Source organism: Topomyia yanbarensis, chromosome 2 (assembly GCF_030247195.1).
Source record: "Topomyia yanbarensis strain Yona2022 chromosome 2, ASM3024719v1, whole genome shotgun sequence".
NCBI classification, from domain to species: domain Eukaryota; kingdom Metazoa; phylum Arthropoda; class Insecta; order Diptera; family Culicidae; genus Topomyia; species Topomyia yanbarensis.
The window spans coordinates 120,650,938-120,668,451 of record NC_080671.1 but is presented as its reverse complement, the minus strand read 5'-3'; the positions used below and the strand labels follow the sequence as shown (position 1 = coordinate 120,668,451).

At 35.3% G+C, this 17,514-nt stretch overlaps 1 protein-coding gene across 2 annotated transcripts in view; it reads left to right on the top strand.

Annotated features, from left to right (window-relative positions):
• The window catches only part of LOC131679641 (zinc finger protein chinmo), a 253,741-nt gene that overhangs the window by 180,350 nt on the left and 55,877 nt on the right, over positions 1-17,514 (top strand). The window lies entirely within an intron of this gene.

The following is a 17,514-nucleotide window of genomic DNA, read 5'->3' as shown; positions in this document are numbered from 1 at the left end:
GGAATTTTTTGGCGACAAGGTTCCATAAAAGTTGTTACAAAACACCACCTTGATGGCACCCGCAGGCACTCAATTTCCTAATCTTTACTTTTCTTAACGATGAGCATAGATGCCGGTTGCTAAGCATTGCGTGTATCCAGTTTGTGTCGCATAAAAGTACTCCGTGGCCTCGTGTTGCTTCCATAATGGATTCGAGAGACACGCTTCTGCAATGTCAAGAAAAACTCCTTCACTTGATTGCTTTTACGAAAAGTTATTTTTATGTTGTAGACAACAAGAATAAAATGGTGGTTGAAGACGAGAAAATCAAAGTAATAATGCATATAGGGCATCGCAAAAAAAAATCTTTTTGAATTTTCATATTGTGACAAATGTCAAAGTAAGCTCAGATGCCAAATTTCAAATCATTTGGACAATTCTAGACTCTCGCTCACTTCGCTTGAAATTTTTGAAATTGGTACAAGGAAAAATATATTAAATGCTATAACTTTTGAAGTAGCTCTCAGAAAATTACAATTAATACCTCTTTTAAAAGGAAATGACCTTAGTATTTGAATCAAAATATTTTTGCTTCTCGAAAAATACGGGAAAGTGGACCATTTTGTCCGTAAAATTCCATATTTTTCAAATTTTTCTTCTCCGTGAAGCAGATTATACATATTTTGCAGTTTTTCTAATGTGAAAAAATCTCAGAAATCGAACGGAACCCATTTGACCTTTGTTCGAATACGAGAAGTTGGGTTTATAGGGCCATTTGTCATATTAAATTTAACTTATCCCAAGATCGATTTCAGGAAGGTTTCCGCACAACAATTTCACCGAGTCACAGAACTGCATTATTTTCCCAGATGTCAGGTTTGTTTTTACTGATAAATATTCCCGGAAACTGATGATTCAGCAAGAAATTTGCAGTTGGGGGCTCATAACTAAGGTTCAATGAAGTTTTGATCAGATTTGACAAGCTACTACTACAGCTACCGCGACAATAAGGTGAATTAAGTCGCCAAGGTTATCAATCCTGCCAAACGCCCGCAATTGTAACTTATCGAAAAGTAACTATCAAATAGAAGTTGCGAGGTTTTCCTATACTTTCTATAGCTAGCTTTCCTATGCTTTCTTAACTCCTATTTGTATTATGGTTCTTACTAATAAAATATTTCTAGTCATTTGCTATTTGAATGATATTCAGGCGTTGCATTTATCACTCATATGTGTAAATGATTTCGGATAATTTGCCAATGCGACAATAAAACTCACACTTTCACACAAAAAGTTATTGGTACTCACATAACTTCTCCGTATAAATACAACGCATTATTTCTCCGGAGAAATAAATCCGCCGGAGAATGAGCGAATGAGTTTATCGCGGTATCCTTTTTGGGCTCTCAGCCATGCTACCGCTATTCCAGAACACGAACAAACAATTTTATTGTTATTCTTCGTCGCTTTTCTTGCAAATGAAGTGTGTATTTGAACACTTTTTTTTTGATTTCCAAGAAAACAAAATATTATCACCATCCGGAGATGAAAAAAATAGATAAATTGTATCGGGAAAATTATTCTCACGCTATTTGTGGAGACGGAGACAGTAAATTGGGAAGACGGCTCGAGAAAATACGCAGATGGCCTCGAAATTTAAAAAAAAATCTCCGGTGCAGTTGACCAGCTTAGTATGCGGCAGATGATTCCTGAAAAGTTTACGAGCTCATCCGAATGCCGTTGTTGTAATTTCTCATTTTTTTCGGAAAGTGCAATAAAATACATTCTTGTTCAAATAAACAAAAGCGTAGTCCTACGTCAAAAATACATTGCTCTTCCGCTAAATCAATCCCGAATTTTTTGTGTGCGGATTCGAAGTGCGCCGAACTTAATACAGGTGAGTATCGGATGCGAGAATCTTGAAACCTACATGTATTTCACACTCTGCGAAGCAATACAGGTGCTGTGGATTTTAGATATTGCAGCAATCGTTCATCTATTGGTGCTGTGGAATATTTATTGCAGCAGTAACATTTGATAGGTAATGTGACAGTCACTTGCATACAGTTACAGGAAGATATACCATTACTAATGGGATTTTGACTATTTGGGGTTGTGGCCGATTATTTCTTCCGTGTCAACTTTCTTTGCCAAAGTTGTGCTTGTTTAGACCTACAATTTAGAGCCATTGGATGTCCCATTAGTTTAGAATTTCGCCGCTGTTAGCGTTGTCCGATGATGAACAGATTATTGCAGAACTAGACGGAGCTGAGGAGGATGAAAACTTTTAGCAAGTGGCATATTATAATGCAAAATACTTCTGGCGCTGTATGTGGAGGCGGAGTATTGTGCGACTCATCTAATCCTAGAATATATATATTGGAGTAATTGTGATAATTGTCCCAACGCAAACTAACACAGCCGGCGAGAGAACAGTATAAGTCATATTCGTGCCTTTGTTCTTTCTCATATCTCACATTGATGTGAAGAAGAAGTGTGCAAAATTTCAAAAATATTGGTCCAGGAGTTTGAGTTGATGTATATACCGCATTTTTTCGAGATGCCTCCTAAATAATCACGGTCACTCATCCAATTATCAATGTTTTGCAGTAAAAAATTAGAAAAATGTTGAATCGTTGCATGGAAATTGACTGAATAGACTAACACTCTCTGCATCACCAAAACATTTTTTTTGTCAACGATATTTGTTTTCGTTGAAAATACCTTACCTCTTTACTGGTTGGTGAATTTTTTCATGTAAGCAAAAAATAAATTCAACGTTAAAAACTATTCAAATATATTTTATTTGAGTCGCTAAAACTGAATAAACATTTCGGAAGCACCATAACGAGATGTAAATGTGTACGGTATATACCGAAGACGTTATAAATAAATAAAATGAAAAAATCATTTAAACCGTAAAGATAAAATACTTATTGTTGAGCCACCCTAATAAACAATAAATGTTACTCCGAACTTATATCCAACAAAGAATTCAGCGCACAAACATTTCTTAAAAAATTATCTGCTGTTGCGACACAACAATTATTATTGAGGCACCCTAATGAATAATAAAGTGTTTTTTTGTCTAATCATCTAATTAATGTCGTAAACGATTCAACGCACGAAAAGTACTATACTATACTAATTTGTTTTCAAACTATTATCTTTTTCAAGAGTTTTTCAAGAAATGTCTAATATCTTTGAAAATACTCGAATTAAGAAAAAATGGCTTAAGGATGGTGTAAAGTGCTCAAAACGAATGTTATTTTGTTTTACGATTTTGAAGGCAAGGCAACAATGGATCGTTTGTGTAGTGTTAGGATCGCTTTATACATTCATTGTGTACATTCAGTCAGACAGAGCCACACATGCGACGTCCAACCAATTCACGGCGAACACGATAACTCTTGATAAAAGGGCTTTCATGAAAACCGAAAAATCTCATATTTTACTGTAAAATTCGCAAATTTTTCTTCAAAATAAGAGGGAGAAAATTTATTTATTCAGTTTTCTGAAGTTCATTGACAGACTACACATGTTGGGCATCCTCATAAAAAAATCAAGTCAATTCGTTTATTAGTTTTTGAGCTATCGTGTTTGCCAATTTGAAAAACGCGGCTTCGAGAAAACGCTATTAAAGGGTGTCCCGCACCAAATTGCTTCACGGAAAAATCGCTGTAGAAAATGACCTATTGGGTGCTTTCTCTTGAAAAATTTGGTAGAAGTAGTTTAGAGTGTATTGTATTAGGTACTCTGTATTTTTATCGCTGTCAGCTTTTCGAAAATTGTTGCCGATAGATTGAAATCTGCGTGTGTATTGCAAATACTCGCGTGGAATGCATGGCTGTTTAAAACAAAAGAAGTTCAGCGAGATTGTGGGAGACCTTTTAGAGGTTCAATACTATCAATTAAGCAGACAAAAAAGTCGATTATTTTTGCCCTCTATACCAGACGCTCCCTTAAAGACAATTATTATTTTGGGTGTCTTCCAAATATAAAGAGTTATAACTTCAAAAGTATTTAAAGAAGAAACAGAGTTTTTTTTATTTTGATTATACAGGTTTTAACCTTAGGGTTTCGATTTAGAAAAATCTATAAGCCCATGTACGGGGTCGGGGGAAGCGAACCTAGATGAGCTGCGTTCAAGGCAATCGATTTACCAATTGCGCTATGTCCGCCCCTAGAGACTTTGTGTATTCAGCAAAGATAGTCGCGAAAGCACTCTAAAGCTTTGCCGAAAACGTCAAGTTATATCTTCAACCAAATAAAATATGATTGTAAAATCTCACTCATAGGAGGATTCATCACCAAAATGATGGCAGCAAATGAAATTAAGTCAATGTTGCGCCACAGAAAAATTTGCACTTTGTTATTACACACCTTCTAATGGAACATGTCGAACTTGTTGCAATAATGTAAGACTTCTTGTCTTCAGAGAAGTTGTTGGCAAAAGTATGCTCTAAAACTTTACCGAAGACCTAATCTAAACAGGTGTACTTGCCAGAAACTTGGTAAGTATACCTTACTGTTAGGACGAATAATCTCTAGATTCACACCATATAAAAGGGCTTGTAATGTCAACAAATTCCTCCGAAGACGTCATTGACTCAAATTTGGCGATTTAAACGTAATTAACAGATCGCACGATTTTGACATAAAAACTAGGGTCGAGCACAGCCTTTTTTGAGTTCCTTTCGTGGTCCCAAATCACTGTCTAAATTTTTGAGGGCGATTGGTTGCTCTCCGGATTAGAGCATTATGTATAAAGTTTGTATGGACATTAGTATGGGAAACACAACTTTTATGCATCTCCGCAAGTTCAGACCATTATTTCAGCTCAATTGTGCAACCAATCTAATAATAAAAATTTCCACAATGTTGTTAACAATTTTGCAGAAATCTGTAACTAGCTGGGATTTTTTATAAAAATGTTACTGAGTTAAATTTTTTCAACCGGCCACCCAAATTACTTGAAATTACAGTTTCGATGGAAGATCTAATTTTTTCGTAGCATTCAACACCATATGGAGGAAACGAAAAAAAAATTGGTCATAAGTTTATAGGCCATTTATTAAAAAAAAATACTACGATCGACCTCTTTGACCGATTTTAACTAATTAATCAACAATGACATTGTCGTCAGACACAGATAGTCCATGATTTTTTTCAGATCTGAAAAGCTACTCTTTTGTACGTTTTTAAACAATTGCATGTAACAAATTGAGATAAAAGGGTGTTCTGGACCTCTTTTTGGTCAAAAAACCGGATATAGTACTTTTTGCACCTAAAAAAAATGCTGCCGAGAAAAAATGGCTCCGCGCACGAATTTGCGTTACCGCGACCCCGCATGGACCAACATGGCTGTTGCAGTTTTTGTGGCATCATCAAACGATAATGAATGGAAGCGCGGCAAGGTAGCGTGGTAAACATTTATTCAGTCTTTGAAATTGTTTTTAACGTTTCACGTTCCACTCTTAAGCACATGAGAGTCGTCGTGACCGCCATGCAGACATTTAAGGGTGTAACCACTATAGAGCCCGAAAAAATAAGCATATTTCGAGAATTTTTCTTGACGCAGAAGTGAATCAAGATCTTGTTAAATGGGATTTATAACAAAAGTATTGAATCACACAAAATAATGTTTTCGAGCGATTTTATCACAAGATGGCGGCTGTGCAGTGTGCATCATTTTTTCCCAAACAAGTTTTGTTGGAAGGGGTACACGGCCGGAAATCTATCTCCCGTAACTTTTGACCTTGAGCCAGAAACCAAAGTTTTTATGATTCCTTATATCAATAGCAAGCGTTGTACCTAGGATTTTTTTTTTCGATGTTATGATTTTATGCGAAATGGAGCACTTTTGAGTGAAAAGACGCCGAAAATGTTATAAAAATCGACACAAAATAGTTTATTTTAAAAAAAATGTAATAAAAAATAAAATCCTACGTACGGCACTGAAGAAATAAATCTTGAATATACTGTGAAAAATTCAAAACGATAAAAATCATTTGTTCGAGTTACATTCGAGGAATTCCACGAAGATCCGTCCGAAAATCTTTAAAATCGTGACCGACCATCTTAGATTCCAATGAAACTTTACACGTTTCACCGTCATGCAAGACTAAATATTTTCCACAGGTAATATGATTATTTTGACTCAAGAGCAACTTTTCAAAAGGGCGTAAATGTTTCTACGCGCATGAATTTCAAATTTTTTTTGTTCGATTACTGTATTTTATACAGCAAAACTATCTGAGAACGAGTTACAGGGAATGAATACTTCTGTCTGAAAAAAATATACACTGAAAAAAATGTTGTGTCATTTTTCAAAAAAACAAAAATTTATGATAAAAATTTAAATCGCGAAAAAATCCATTTTTTAAAATTTTTTATATTTTGTTACCAAAAACCTAAAGAGAATAGAAACATTTTGAATGCGATTGCATGATGGAGAAAAAATCGGTAAAAAAGTTTTCCTAACAATAACTTCGTACATGTTTTTAAATTTCATACTAATAGACATACAAAATTGTAATTCTATTACAGAATATAATTCTAAGCACCATTTAAAATCAAAATGCATTTAACAAAAATCTTCCAAAATGCGATAGTTTTCGAGATATTTGAAATTTTGCTCCTTCAAAAACAATTAATTCGTGTAATAATGCTCTTTTTAAAAGTTATTCGCGTTACCCCATCAAAAAATGTCAAAAATTTAATGTTTATCGTTTTAAAGACGTAAAAGCAACCTTTTTAGTGTATTTGGATCATGGAGAAGCTTTCAATAAAAAAGTTTTCCTAGCAACAACTTTTGACATTTTTTATAATTCTTACTATTTGCAGTCAAAAATATAATTTTCTTTTTGAATATGATTCCAAACGCCATTTTAAATCGAAATGCTCTTAACAAAAATTTTCTAAAATTTTGTAGTTCACGAGATATTTTAACTTTTGTTTTAACAACACAATTATTTTGTTTTATTACGACCTTTTCATAAGTTAGTCGCGTTTCTCCATCAACAATAATAGGTTTTTCAAAAGGCCCGTAAACTTTCGTGCAACTTTCTCTTTGATATCAAGGCGATATTGTAAACCATTTGAAAGTTTCATGAAAGCAACCAAAATATATTTCAACCATAGGGTCTGCTGATTAAACTATATAGCTGAATCATATGTTGGTTGTTTTCATGTAACTTTAAAATGTTTCACAATATCGCCTTGATGTCAAAGAGAAAGTTGCAGGAAAGTTTACGGGCCTTTTGAAAAACCTATTATTGTTGATGGAGAAACGCGACTAACTTATGAAAAGGTCGCAATAAAACAAAATAATTGTGTTGTTAAAACAAAAGTTAAAATATCTCGAGAACTACTACATTTTAGAAAATTTTTGTTAAGAGCATTTCGATTTAAAATGGCGTTTAGAATCATATTCAAAAAGAAAATTGTATTTTTGACTGCAAGTAGTAAGAATTATAAAAAAATGTCAAAAGTTGTTGTTAGGAAAACTTTTTTATTGAAAGCTTCTCCATGATCCAAATACACTAAAAAAGTTGCTTTTACGTTTTTAAAACGATAAACATTAGATTTTTGACATTTTTTGATGGGGTAACGCGAATAACTTTTAAAAAGAGCATAATTACACGAATTAATTGTTTTTGAAGGAGCAAAATTTTAAATATCTCGAATACTATCGCATTTTGAAAGATTTTAGTTAAATGCATTTTGATTTTAAATGGTGCTTAGAATTATATTCTGTAATAGAATTACAATTTTGTATGTCTTTTAGTATGAAATTTAAAAACATGTACGAAGTTATTGTTAGGAAAACTTTTTTACCGATTTTTCCTCCATCATGCAATCACATTCAAAATGTTTCTTTTCTCTTTAGGTTTTGGTAACAAAATATAAAAAATTTAAAAAAATGGGTCTTTTCGCAATTTAAATTTTTATCATAAATTTTTGTTTTTTTGAAAAATTTTGAAAAATGACAACATTTTTTCAGTGTATTTTTTTCAGACAGAAGTATTCATTCCCTGTAACTCGTTCTCAGACAGTTTTGATGTATAAAATACAGTAATCGAATAAAAAAAAATTGAAATTCATACACGTAGAAACGTTTACGCCCTTTTGAAAAGTTGCTCTTGAGTCAAAATAATCTTATTACCTGTGGAAAATATTTAGTCTTGCATGACGGTGAAACGTGTAAAGTTTCATTGGAATCTAAGATGGTCGGTCACGATTTTAAAGATTTTCGGACGGATCTTCGTGGAGTTCCATAGTAAGAGTTATAAAAATATGTCAAAAGTTTTTAGGAAAACTTTTTTATTGAGAGCTTCTCCATGATCCAAATTCACTGAAAAAGTTTATTTTACGTCTTTAACCCGATAAACATTAGATTTTTGACATTTTATGATGGGGTAACACGAAAAACTTTTAAAAAGGGAGTAATCACACGAATTAGCTGTTTAAGTTGGAACAAAATACCAAATATCTCGAAAACCATCGCATTTTGGAAGAGTTTTGTCAAATGCATTTTGATTTAAAACGATACTTAGAATTATTTTCTGTAACAAAATTACAGTTTTATATGTCAATCAGCATGGAATTTAAGAATATGTAAAACGTTATTTTTAGAAAAACTTTTTTACCGATAGGTTCTCCATCATACAATCATATTCAAAATGTTCCTTTTCTCTTTTTGTTGACAAAATATAAAAATCAGAATTTTTTTTTTTAATTTAGATTATTAACATAAATTTTTGTTGTTATGGAAAATGACACCACATTTTTGAACGTAATTTTTTTCGCACAGAACTTTTCATTCCCTGTAACTCGTTCTCAGAAAGTTTTGCTGTATAAAATACAGTAATCAAACAAAAAAATTAAAATTAATGCACGTAGAAATGTCTACGCCCTTTTAAAAAATTGCTCTTGTATCAAACCTTGGAATTGTCAGAGAAAATCAAAGAGATTCATAAACCGAACTCAACTTCAAAGTTTCGTTGGAATCGACGATGGTCATATTTTGTGGTCGGCCGGTTCCTCATGGAATCCCTCTTTCATGACCTAAAAATATTTCAGATTTTCCATGAACATCGACAAGTACAAGTACCTGTGTACAAAATTTTGTGCTCGCGTTCAACCTCATACATGCTTCGTCTCGATGTACAGGTTCGCCTCGAACATCGAACTCAAGCGAACGATGTTCAAACATCCGTGTACGTACACCGTGTACGAACCTACGTGTACGCACACCGTGTACGTACATGGGGTTCGGTTGTCCAGGCGAACATGTGCACGTGTTTTGGTACGAAATTGCATGTTCGAGTTCGTACACGAAGTGTGGGTTAAATATGAGCACAGAACCAGAGCGAACATTGTGTACGATGTTCATTTGGAAAAGACTGAAATGTTTATACCTCAATCAATTGCAATTAGTGGAGGCTACTATTTATGGAAGAAAGTTTTTTGAAAATCAGTGGAAATATGTCAAGATATTGGCTGAATAAGCAAAAATTCTTAATTTCTTCGAGTTGCAATAATTTTTTTTCAAATATGTGTTTTAATATTAGTGCCGCTAAAAGTCCCAAATCAAAAAATAGGAAGGGCTCCCATCGTTACCTGGAAGATTATAAAGACTTATACAGAAGACGGTGGGGAGTTGTGAACACCGTCAATTAGCGCTAAGCTATAAATGAAAAAAATGTGGCAACAACTTTTAAATGTTCCCACTGTCATAAAGTCACTTTCTCATTAGCAAATGTTTCATTAACTGATGTTTTTCGTGTTCAGGTAACTAGTGAATAAATACACCAAACAAGAGGTTTTTTTATTCACTCGTATTTGTGGTTGTGCCATATCTCAAAGAAGATTACGATTATTTTAAATTGCTTGTGGATGTATTAAGGTGTTCTTAACAATTACCAGGTCAAATTTCGGAAATTGACCATTATTTATGATTGTTCTGCCCCGAAAACAAAACTATGTTCACAACTCCCCACAGTCCCCTACATAATTTAAAAAGGATTGGTTTAGTAGATTTTGAGGTATGATGTACACCGCAAAACAAGTTTTGTGTCGAGGCGCCTCCGGAGAGTTACTGTCTCTCAGTCCATTCTTAACACTTCGCAATGATGGCTTGAGAAAATATTTGAAAAATTATGAAAAATGTCCATTGGAATATTATATGGAAATGGAATGAATATTCCAACACTTTCTGTATCATAAAACAACTTTTAAAAATGTAGCTTTTTTGCCGAAGTAACCTTACCCCCTCTTTTCAATCTATTATAAACACTCATTTAGTGTATTGTTAACAACATTTTATAACTTGAGAATTAATCATTTAAACTGACTTGCCAGCAAAAGAACAAAATTCTTCGAAAAACTAGCAATTAAAAAGCGCCAATTTCAACGTTCCTCATAACCATTCGATTGTCAATTTTTGTTTCGCAAACAGCCCACACACTACCTCTCCGAACTTGATCCAGTATTCGCCCAGCACGATGTTGTCATCGTTCTCAAAGCAGCGTTCCCTTTTACCATCGCCAAAACTGTTTCGCTATGGATTCCTGTCAGTGGTAGCCACAACAAGCAACAACAAAAAACACCAAGCTTCAATGGAAAGTTCCCATCGCTTCAACATGCTATCCTTTCCCTCCAGTCGGCCCCGATTGAAACTTTCTCCAACAAATTCATGAAATGCGCATTAGGAGCCTCATCCCAGCGTGGTAAAGAGCCTGAACCTAACCAACGCACCACCCAGACCAAACTCGTTCCTCTGACAGTGTTATCAGTCATTCGTTGCTGCTGCTGATCATGCTAGGAAGAAACGAGTGGACCCGAGCCCGTGCTTTATACATAATTATTTAATACATGGGAAAATGTAGAGAAAACAACAAACAATTCAAAATTGCCTCCCCCTCTCTCTCTCTCGTCGCACTGTCCTCCCAGCCACTTTAATTTTCCCAATACCCTGATATAACCCTTTCGTCGATGCTTTCACTTTCGCCAGCCAGCCACCAGCCGAAGCCGTCAGGTTCAGTTTCCGGTGCGTGATCCCCCTGCAGTGGAGGTGAGCCAGAGCCTGAGAATACACATAAATTCAATAACGTTCGAATAAATAAGACTCTTTGAAGAAGAGCACACACACAGGCCGGCTGTGAGGGTGAGGGTTAGTACCTAATACGACGCAGGTCTTCTCCATATCCCAGCAGCAGCAGCAGCAGCAGCCCGACCAGCCAACCAACCAGCAGTGAGCCTGCAAACACCGGGTAGAAGGACTTCATCTCTGTTTCATGCGAAAAGGGGTAAATAGATTGTCCCAGCTCCGAGTGCTCAAGCCACCGAGGCCGAAGCCGGAGCATAGTATTGTGAAGCAGCAGCTGCTATTGGCGTAGGAAAAATGAAATGATTTCGATATGAAACATGCAAAATAGATTGCAGGATAGTATGTATGTATGTACACAATCTGCTCCGCTCTGACTGACATTACCGCGAAGCCCCTTTCCAAGCGTGGCGGGAAATATTGACGCAATTTCGGCGAAGTGACGATTGTGAAATTCCAGGCTGAAGGAATGAATCTCAGGATCCCCTGCCAAACACCAGCGTCGCAGATCAAGGCCGATCTTCCATCGGTATGCGAGTCTGCTGCTGTTGCTGCTTCGGGTGAAATGTGGCAGTTCTTTTGATGTGAAAATGTATTGAATATTATACGCAGGATCGCTGGGAGGCACAATGAATAACAAGTCAGTCATTCTTAACTCGTTTTGTGAATATGGGCGGCAATTTGCGGTTCGATGGGGTAGAATCCGTACGTTTTCCTTAGGATTGCGTTGGTGTACGGAACAGCGTTCCAATGTTGATGGAGGCGCTCGGTACATCAACCTCGTGTCACGACCGTTGATTCGAAGATAAAATAAAGCAGTTGATTTTTTTTCATTATCTCGGTTGAAATGGTGTAAAATCATCGCTGGCCATTTCCAAAACAAAGAATGCAGTAGAATACTACGCAAAAATCTACTTATGCACTGTCTTGTGCCGAGCTGGGTTCTTAAAGATCATTTGTTTTCAGTTTTCTGCTCACATAAAAAAACATCCAACATATAATGAAAGGGCAAAAAAACATTTTTTTTCCTCTTCACCGTTCGTCGTATCACTGTCAATTGTAAAGTCAAACATCGAATCCCGGTACACCCCCAGGTTCAGTCGAATCAAACGGTCGGTTGGTCTGTCGGTCGGTCGGCCGGATGCTCAATTGCCCGCCGCCGGTGCGAGGGTTTCCCGAGACAGCGGAGCCGGAAGATGATGGAGAATGCGGCGAACTGAATGGAATCGATTTTTCCCGGACTTGACGGGCAGTACTTCACCGTTCCCTTGGCGTACACACACTTGCCCTATTTCCTGTTGTTGGTCGGATCGTATTTTCTCGCTGCTGGTTGATGGAGGAAAACTCATCCACTTTTGGAGAACTATACGGATGAGTTTGTGTATGGCACGGGAGGCCTGATGGCAGTTCTCCATTGGACCGAGTATCTTGCCAAACATTGAGGCAAAATTGAACGAGTGGATTTTTTTTGCTACATCGCACTCGAAACGGGTCTGCTCTTATCATACGCATTTTTCCAGCTTGGTCGGGAGAGTAGCCCCTGGTAGAACAAAAAAAAACCTATACCAAGCACAATGAAGATCTACTTTGGTTCGGTTTCTTCCTTTGCAGGGGTATCGTACACACTCGGGGTTCGCAAAGCGAAGCGTTATCACGATTTCATATTTCTAAACACGCCTCTACCTTTGCTGCTACTAGTGCTGCTGATGCTGCCTACGCCTGAGGTTCTTGGTTCACTCGTTCCGTACGGTTTTGTACCCATATAGCTGTCCCGATTTTTTCCCTGTTCGTTCAAAGGTACTGAGGAAAGCTTCCATCGGCTCCATGTTTCATGCTTCGAAGCAATCATTATTCCTCTCGAAATGAAAATCTGCTACTGCTGCTACTCTATGTTACCCCGCGTTGTGTCCTTGCTGCTACGATGATGGAGCGGTAACCAATGGTTGCTGCGTAGGATTTTGTCAGTTGGGAGAGTGGGAGACAATAGCGGAAAATATCGTTCGGGGAAAAAAGCTGAAAATGTTTACGTTGATATTGGCTGCCTAACTTGCAGAGAAATGAAAACGATTCCGGCTAGAAGTAGAAAAGGATTAATTCCATTTTGGAGATTCGGATTGTGATTTTTTTCATTTTGCTGTATTTTTTTATCCAATACGCATTGGCTCCTAATTTGCGATGGACAGCCAGGTTGTCTATCTAATTTGAAGAACGTAGCCAGTCGTCATCTTAATGGATGGTACAGGAAAAATAAACAGTAAATTTGCTTTTTAGAATTTATATCTCAAATGAAATAAATAAAATTTTATGTTCAACCACGAGGATTTTAAAAATGCAGTAATTTTACAGACGAGTAGCATTGTTTGTGAATAAGTTTAAATAAACCAAGTCGTTCGACTTTTTTGAACGCATTAAGTCCTGGAATGGGTCGATAATGTGTGAAAAGCTTTAAAATAAATAATAAAGGATTTCCACAAATTGTTTCGTCCCTATTCAATGAATGAAAACCTGTTTTAATCCACCTAGTGGTGCAATTGTGCCTTTCTCATTTGTCCAAACTACGATTCCATGGCTCATTATGTTCAATACAATGGTGGAAATGTATATTATATATTCAGTACGATTTGCACATAGTACATACATTGGATCGACAGATTTTGAGATACTATGTGTCGACACTGAAACATTGCTTGAAACCAGCGCACAGTGGGACGAGCCCGGACTTAAGTCCATATATGAAGGTTATGCGATATTCTCAGTAGTATTTTTCTCGTATCAACTGAGCCATTGGAGACATTTTCGCGAGATTTTAGGTGATTTGAATGCAAAATGAATTTTTGACAGCTTTTTGAAGGGCATAACTCAAGTGTTTTTTGCATTATTTGACCATAGGAACTACATACGGTTATTCTCGTTTTTCAAAGAAACGGTTGATTTTATGAATTGCGTTACTTCACCAAAATAATCCGTGTGATAAAATTACATCGTAAAATCGCCAAAAATAAGTCACTAGTTGGTTTAGTTAGTGTTTAGATAACTGTTTGTCATGAATTTTTATTGAATTCGAACTTCTAAAGCGATAACAACAACGACGCCCGTGAATGCCCGCGATCACACTATGCTCATTCGAAAGCTTTTCATTTTCTCTTTAAAATGAGCCTATGCTAGTTTTGCGAAAACTTGCGATAAGCAGTCAAAATTTGAAAAAACTGTGAATGGAGACGCATGGTTATTACTGATATTTAATTTGAATATTCACTTTATGACTAGAATAATGACACTAATTTATGCACAGCAATAATAGCATTTAGAGCATGATCTACAAGGGTTTTACTAGTGATCAAGAGTAAGGAGCCGAATGGGAAGTATGGTTTTTAAGTGGTAAAGGAATTAAGAATGTTTAAAATTCAGTCAATATTTTCAACCATCTGAAATGTGTCATAAAATGTTTCATGAACTATGTTTGCTAACTTACGCAATAACTGTCAAATTGAGTGAACACAGTTGAGTTCTAGTCATTTGATAAGACTTTTTTTTCGATATTATCCTAATAAAATAAGACCATTTTTAAATGAACCATTAACGCGAAAAAAGGATTTTGGATTTATTTTAATTTAAGGTATGAAATAAGCAATATAAGCAACTTAAAACACACCTGCGAAAACAAAATCGTTAACCATCTTGTTGATTAGTGAATGTAATCAATATTCCACTAAGACGCTCAAAATGTTTGTTGTGAAAATGAAAAAAATGGAGTTTTCATACCAAGTAACCCACTAATGAATTAAACGTTCCAAAATTAATCGATCACATCTTATTTCATCCTTAAAAATAATATAGTCATTTCTAAAGCCACATAATGAGAATCAATTCGTTTCAATACGGAAAATAAATTCCAAAATTACAATTGAAAGAAATCTTTATAAAAGACAAAATATTTACTTTTAAGCCACTCTAATAAATAGTAAAGTTAATTTCTATTTTCTATAACCAACATAAGAATTCAGCGTACAAAAATGTCTTTAAAAAAATTTTTAACCTTCACAGCAAAATAATTATTTTTGAGCCACCCTAATGTATAATAATTTTTTTTGCAGATATTAATATCAAAAACGGTTTAGCACACGAAAATTAATATACACAAATTTTAAGAACGATTTAGAAAAAAAAAATTTTTTTGAGACACCCTAATGAATAGTAAATGTTTATTTTTGAAATGTTTTAATATCGAAAACGAATTCAGCGTACCAAAATTACATAAAGACGTCCTATATGAACCGATACGGAAAAGTTTGGACTTTAGTCCACCTTTTGTTCTAAGTCGTGCCACTGTGCAGCGGCGAATCAAGGAGGAAGATCCATTAAGCAATTTTAAACAAATTATAATTTTAAAGTAGCCCTTACTGCATACTCCTACCTAAGCTAATACAAGCCGGGATTAGGTTGATGATTTTTAAAGCGATTGCATAGCCTTTCTATATGAAAAAGGCAAAACTGTGCCAAAGTAAAAAAGTCAATCTTCGTCAAAAAAAATTTTTCGAGATTACATCAAATCTCAACGTTTCATGCATTTTAAAGTCATTTGGCATCCAAAATACAAATTCGATTTTGAAATTTTCCCTTACTCCCCCCTATGAGAATTTTTCATTTCAGTTTATTTGGGAATTTGCTGTTTGGTCGCACTCGTCAACCCGTAACTTTGGAACCGGAAGTCCAATTAACAAAAAATTCAATAGCAGTGAAGGTTGTACCTTTCATTTGAGACTAAGTTTGTGCAAATCGGTCCAGCCATCTCTGAGAAACAGAGGTGACATTTTTTTACACATACACACATACATACACACACAGACATTTTCCGATCTCGACGAACTGAGTCGAATGGCATATGACATTCGGCCCTCCGAGCCGGAATTAGTTTGACGATTTTTAAAGCGATTGCATAACCTTTCTATATGAGAAAGGCAAAATAGTCAGTAGTTGGTAGTTGATTTTAAATCGAGACGATTAGAACGAAGCACAGCACTGGATATTTAGAATAGATATTTTAGTGTCGAAATCGGATATCGTCACTGCTCCCTCCTATAGGCTAAATAAATTAACGATATTGCGAACATCTTCAAACAATATTAGATGTAACAGTCTAAATAAACTTGGTGCATCAATTATCAACAATCAGTGCTAGTTTAATCGTAAACCTCCAATTAATGTGTCAACTAGGAAAATAGCTATTTATAGTCTGTTGAACGTGATTGTGGCTCTTCATATTGATCTCCAACAGAAAGTTGCTTTGAGTTGTAGATGACAATCAGAGATGCGAATTTTCATTTTAAAATGCAACTTCCAGTACAATCTATCGCAACCAAGATTCAAGTTGACGGAATTTTTATACAGAATCAAACGATTTCATTTCAAATCATTTCATCTGGTTTTTTGTGGACAGTTTAGGTTAAACGTTGACATGGTGAGCTTTTTTGAGCATACATGAACAGTGTGAAATATGTTTAGGGGTTATATACAAAGTTGTGGCGAAAAAGTCAGCTAAATTCGTGATTTTTTAAGATATTTTATGCAAATTTTATTTGAATAAGCAAAAGACTGTTGGTTGGTAGCACTGTCAAAGATAGACAAACAAGTTTAATTATAAAAACTATTCAATATCGTCGGAGTTGGCCCATCTCCTGATATTTTTGGCAGAGGTTTACGGTGAACGTTCTGTCAGCCGAACCACTCAACTGAAATCAAAAAACTAAAAAGATTATTGAAGAAAAATGCATTGTGGTATACTTGAACGGATCGGTTTTCCAATATTTTTTTTTCTTGCAAAAAAAACATGTTGACCAAAAAATTTAGTTTTGTGGTGTTCAAAATTTTAAACAAAAAATCACTGTAAAGAATCGAAAATTTTTTGATAAAAAAGGAACCGTTCAAGTACACGAGAATGTAAATAAAAACAATTAAAAAAAATTGAACATCGGATGAATAGTTTTTGAGATATCACGTTCACCGCAACAGTACTTTTCAAAAAACTTCATTCCGAAATAATTGCGTTTAAAGTTTTGTGTTCACTTCATTCGTGGAAGAACCAGCGCGCTGCAAACGGCTGTAATTTAAAATCTATTGCTCCGACCTGGATGAAATTTCGCAGATATTTTCAAAAGTATGTACTTTCTGAATTTTCAATAAATGTTTTTCGATTTTTTTAAGTTCCAACTTTGTATATAACCCCTTAAGGGAATTTCAGCTCGAAAATTTTAATCAGCGTACAGAAATATTCACCTCGTCAATGAAGTTGAAAATGAATAGAAAATTATTTTTCGGCTGCGCTGTTTAAGTCGTTCCTTCTTCAATTCCGATGACCACATGGTTAGAGAAACGCAATATCAAACGTAAAAAAATATGCACAATAACATACAAACGCTCGAGTTTTT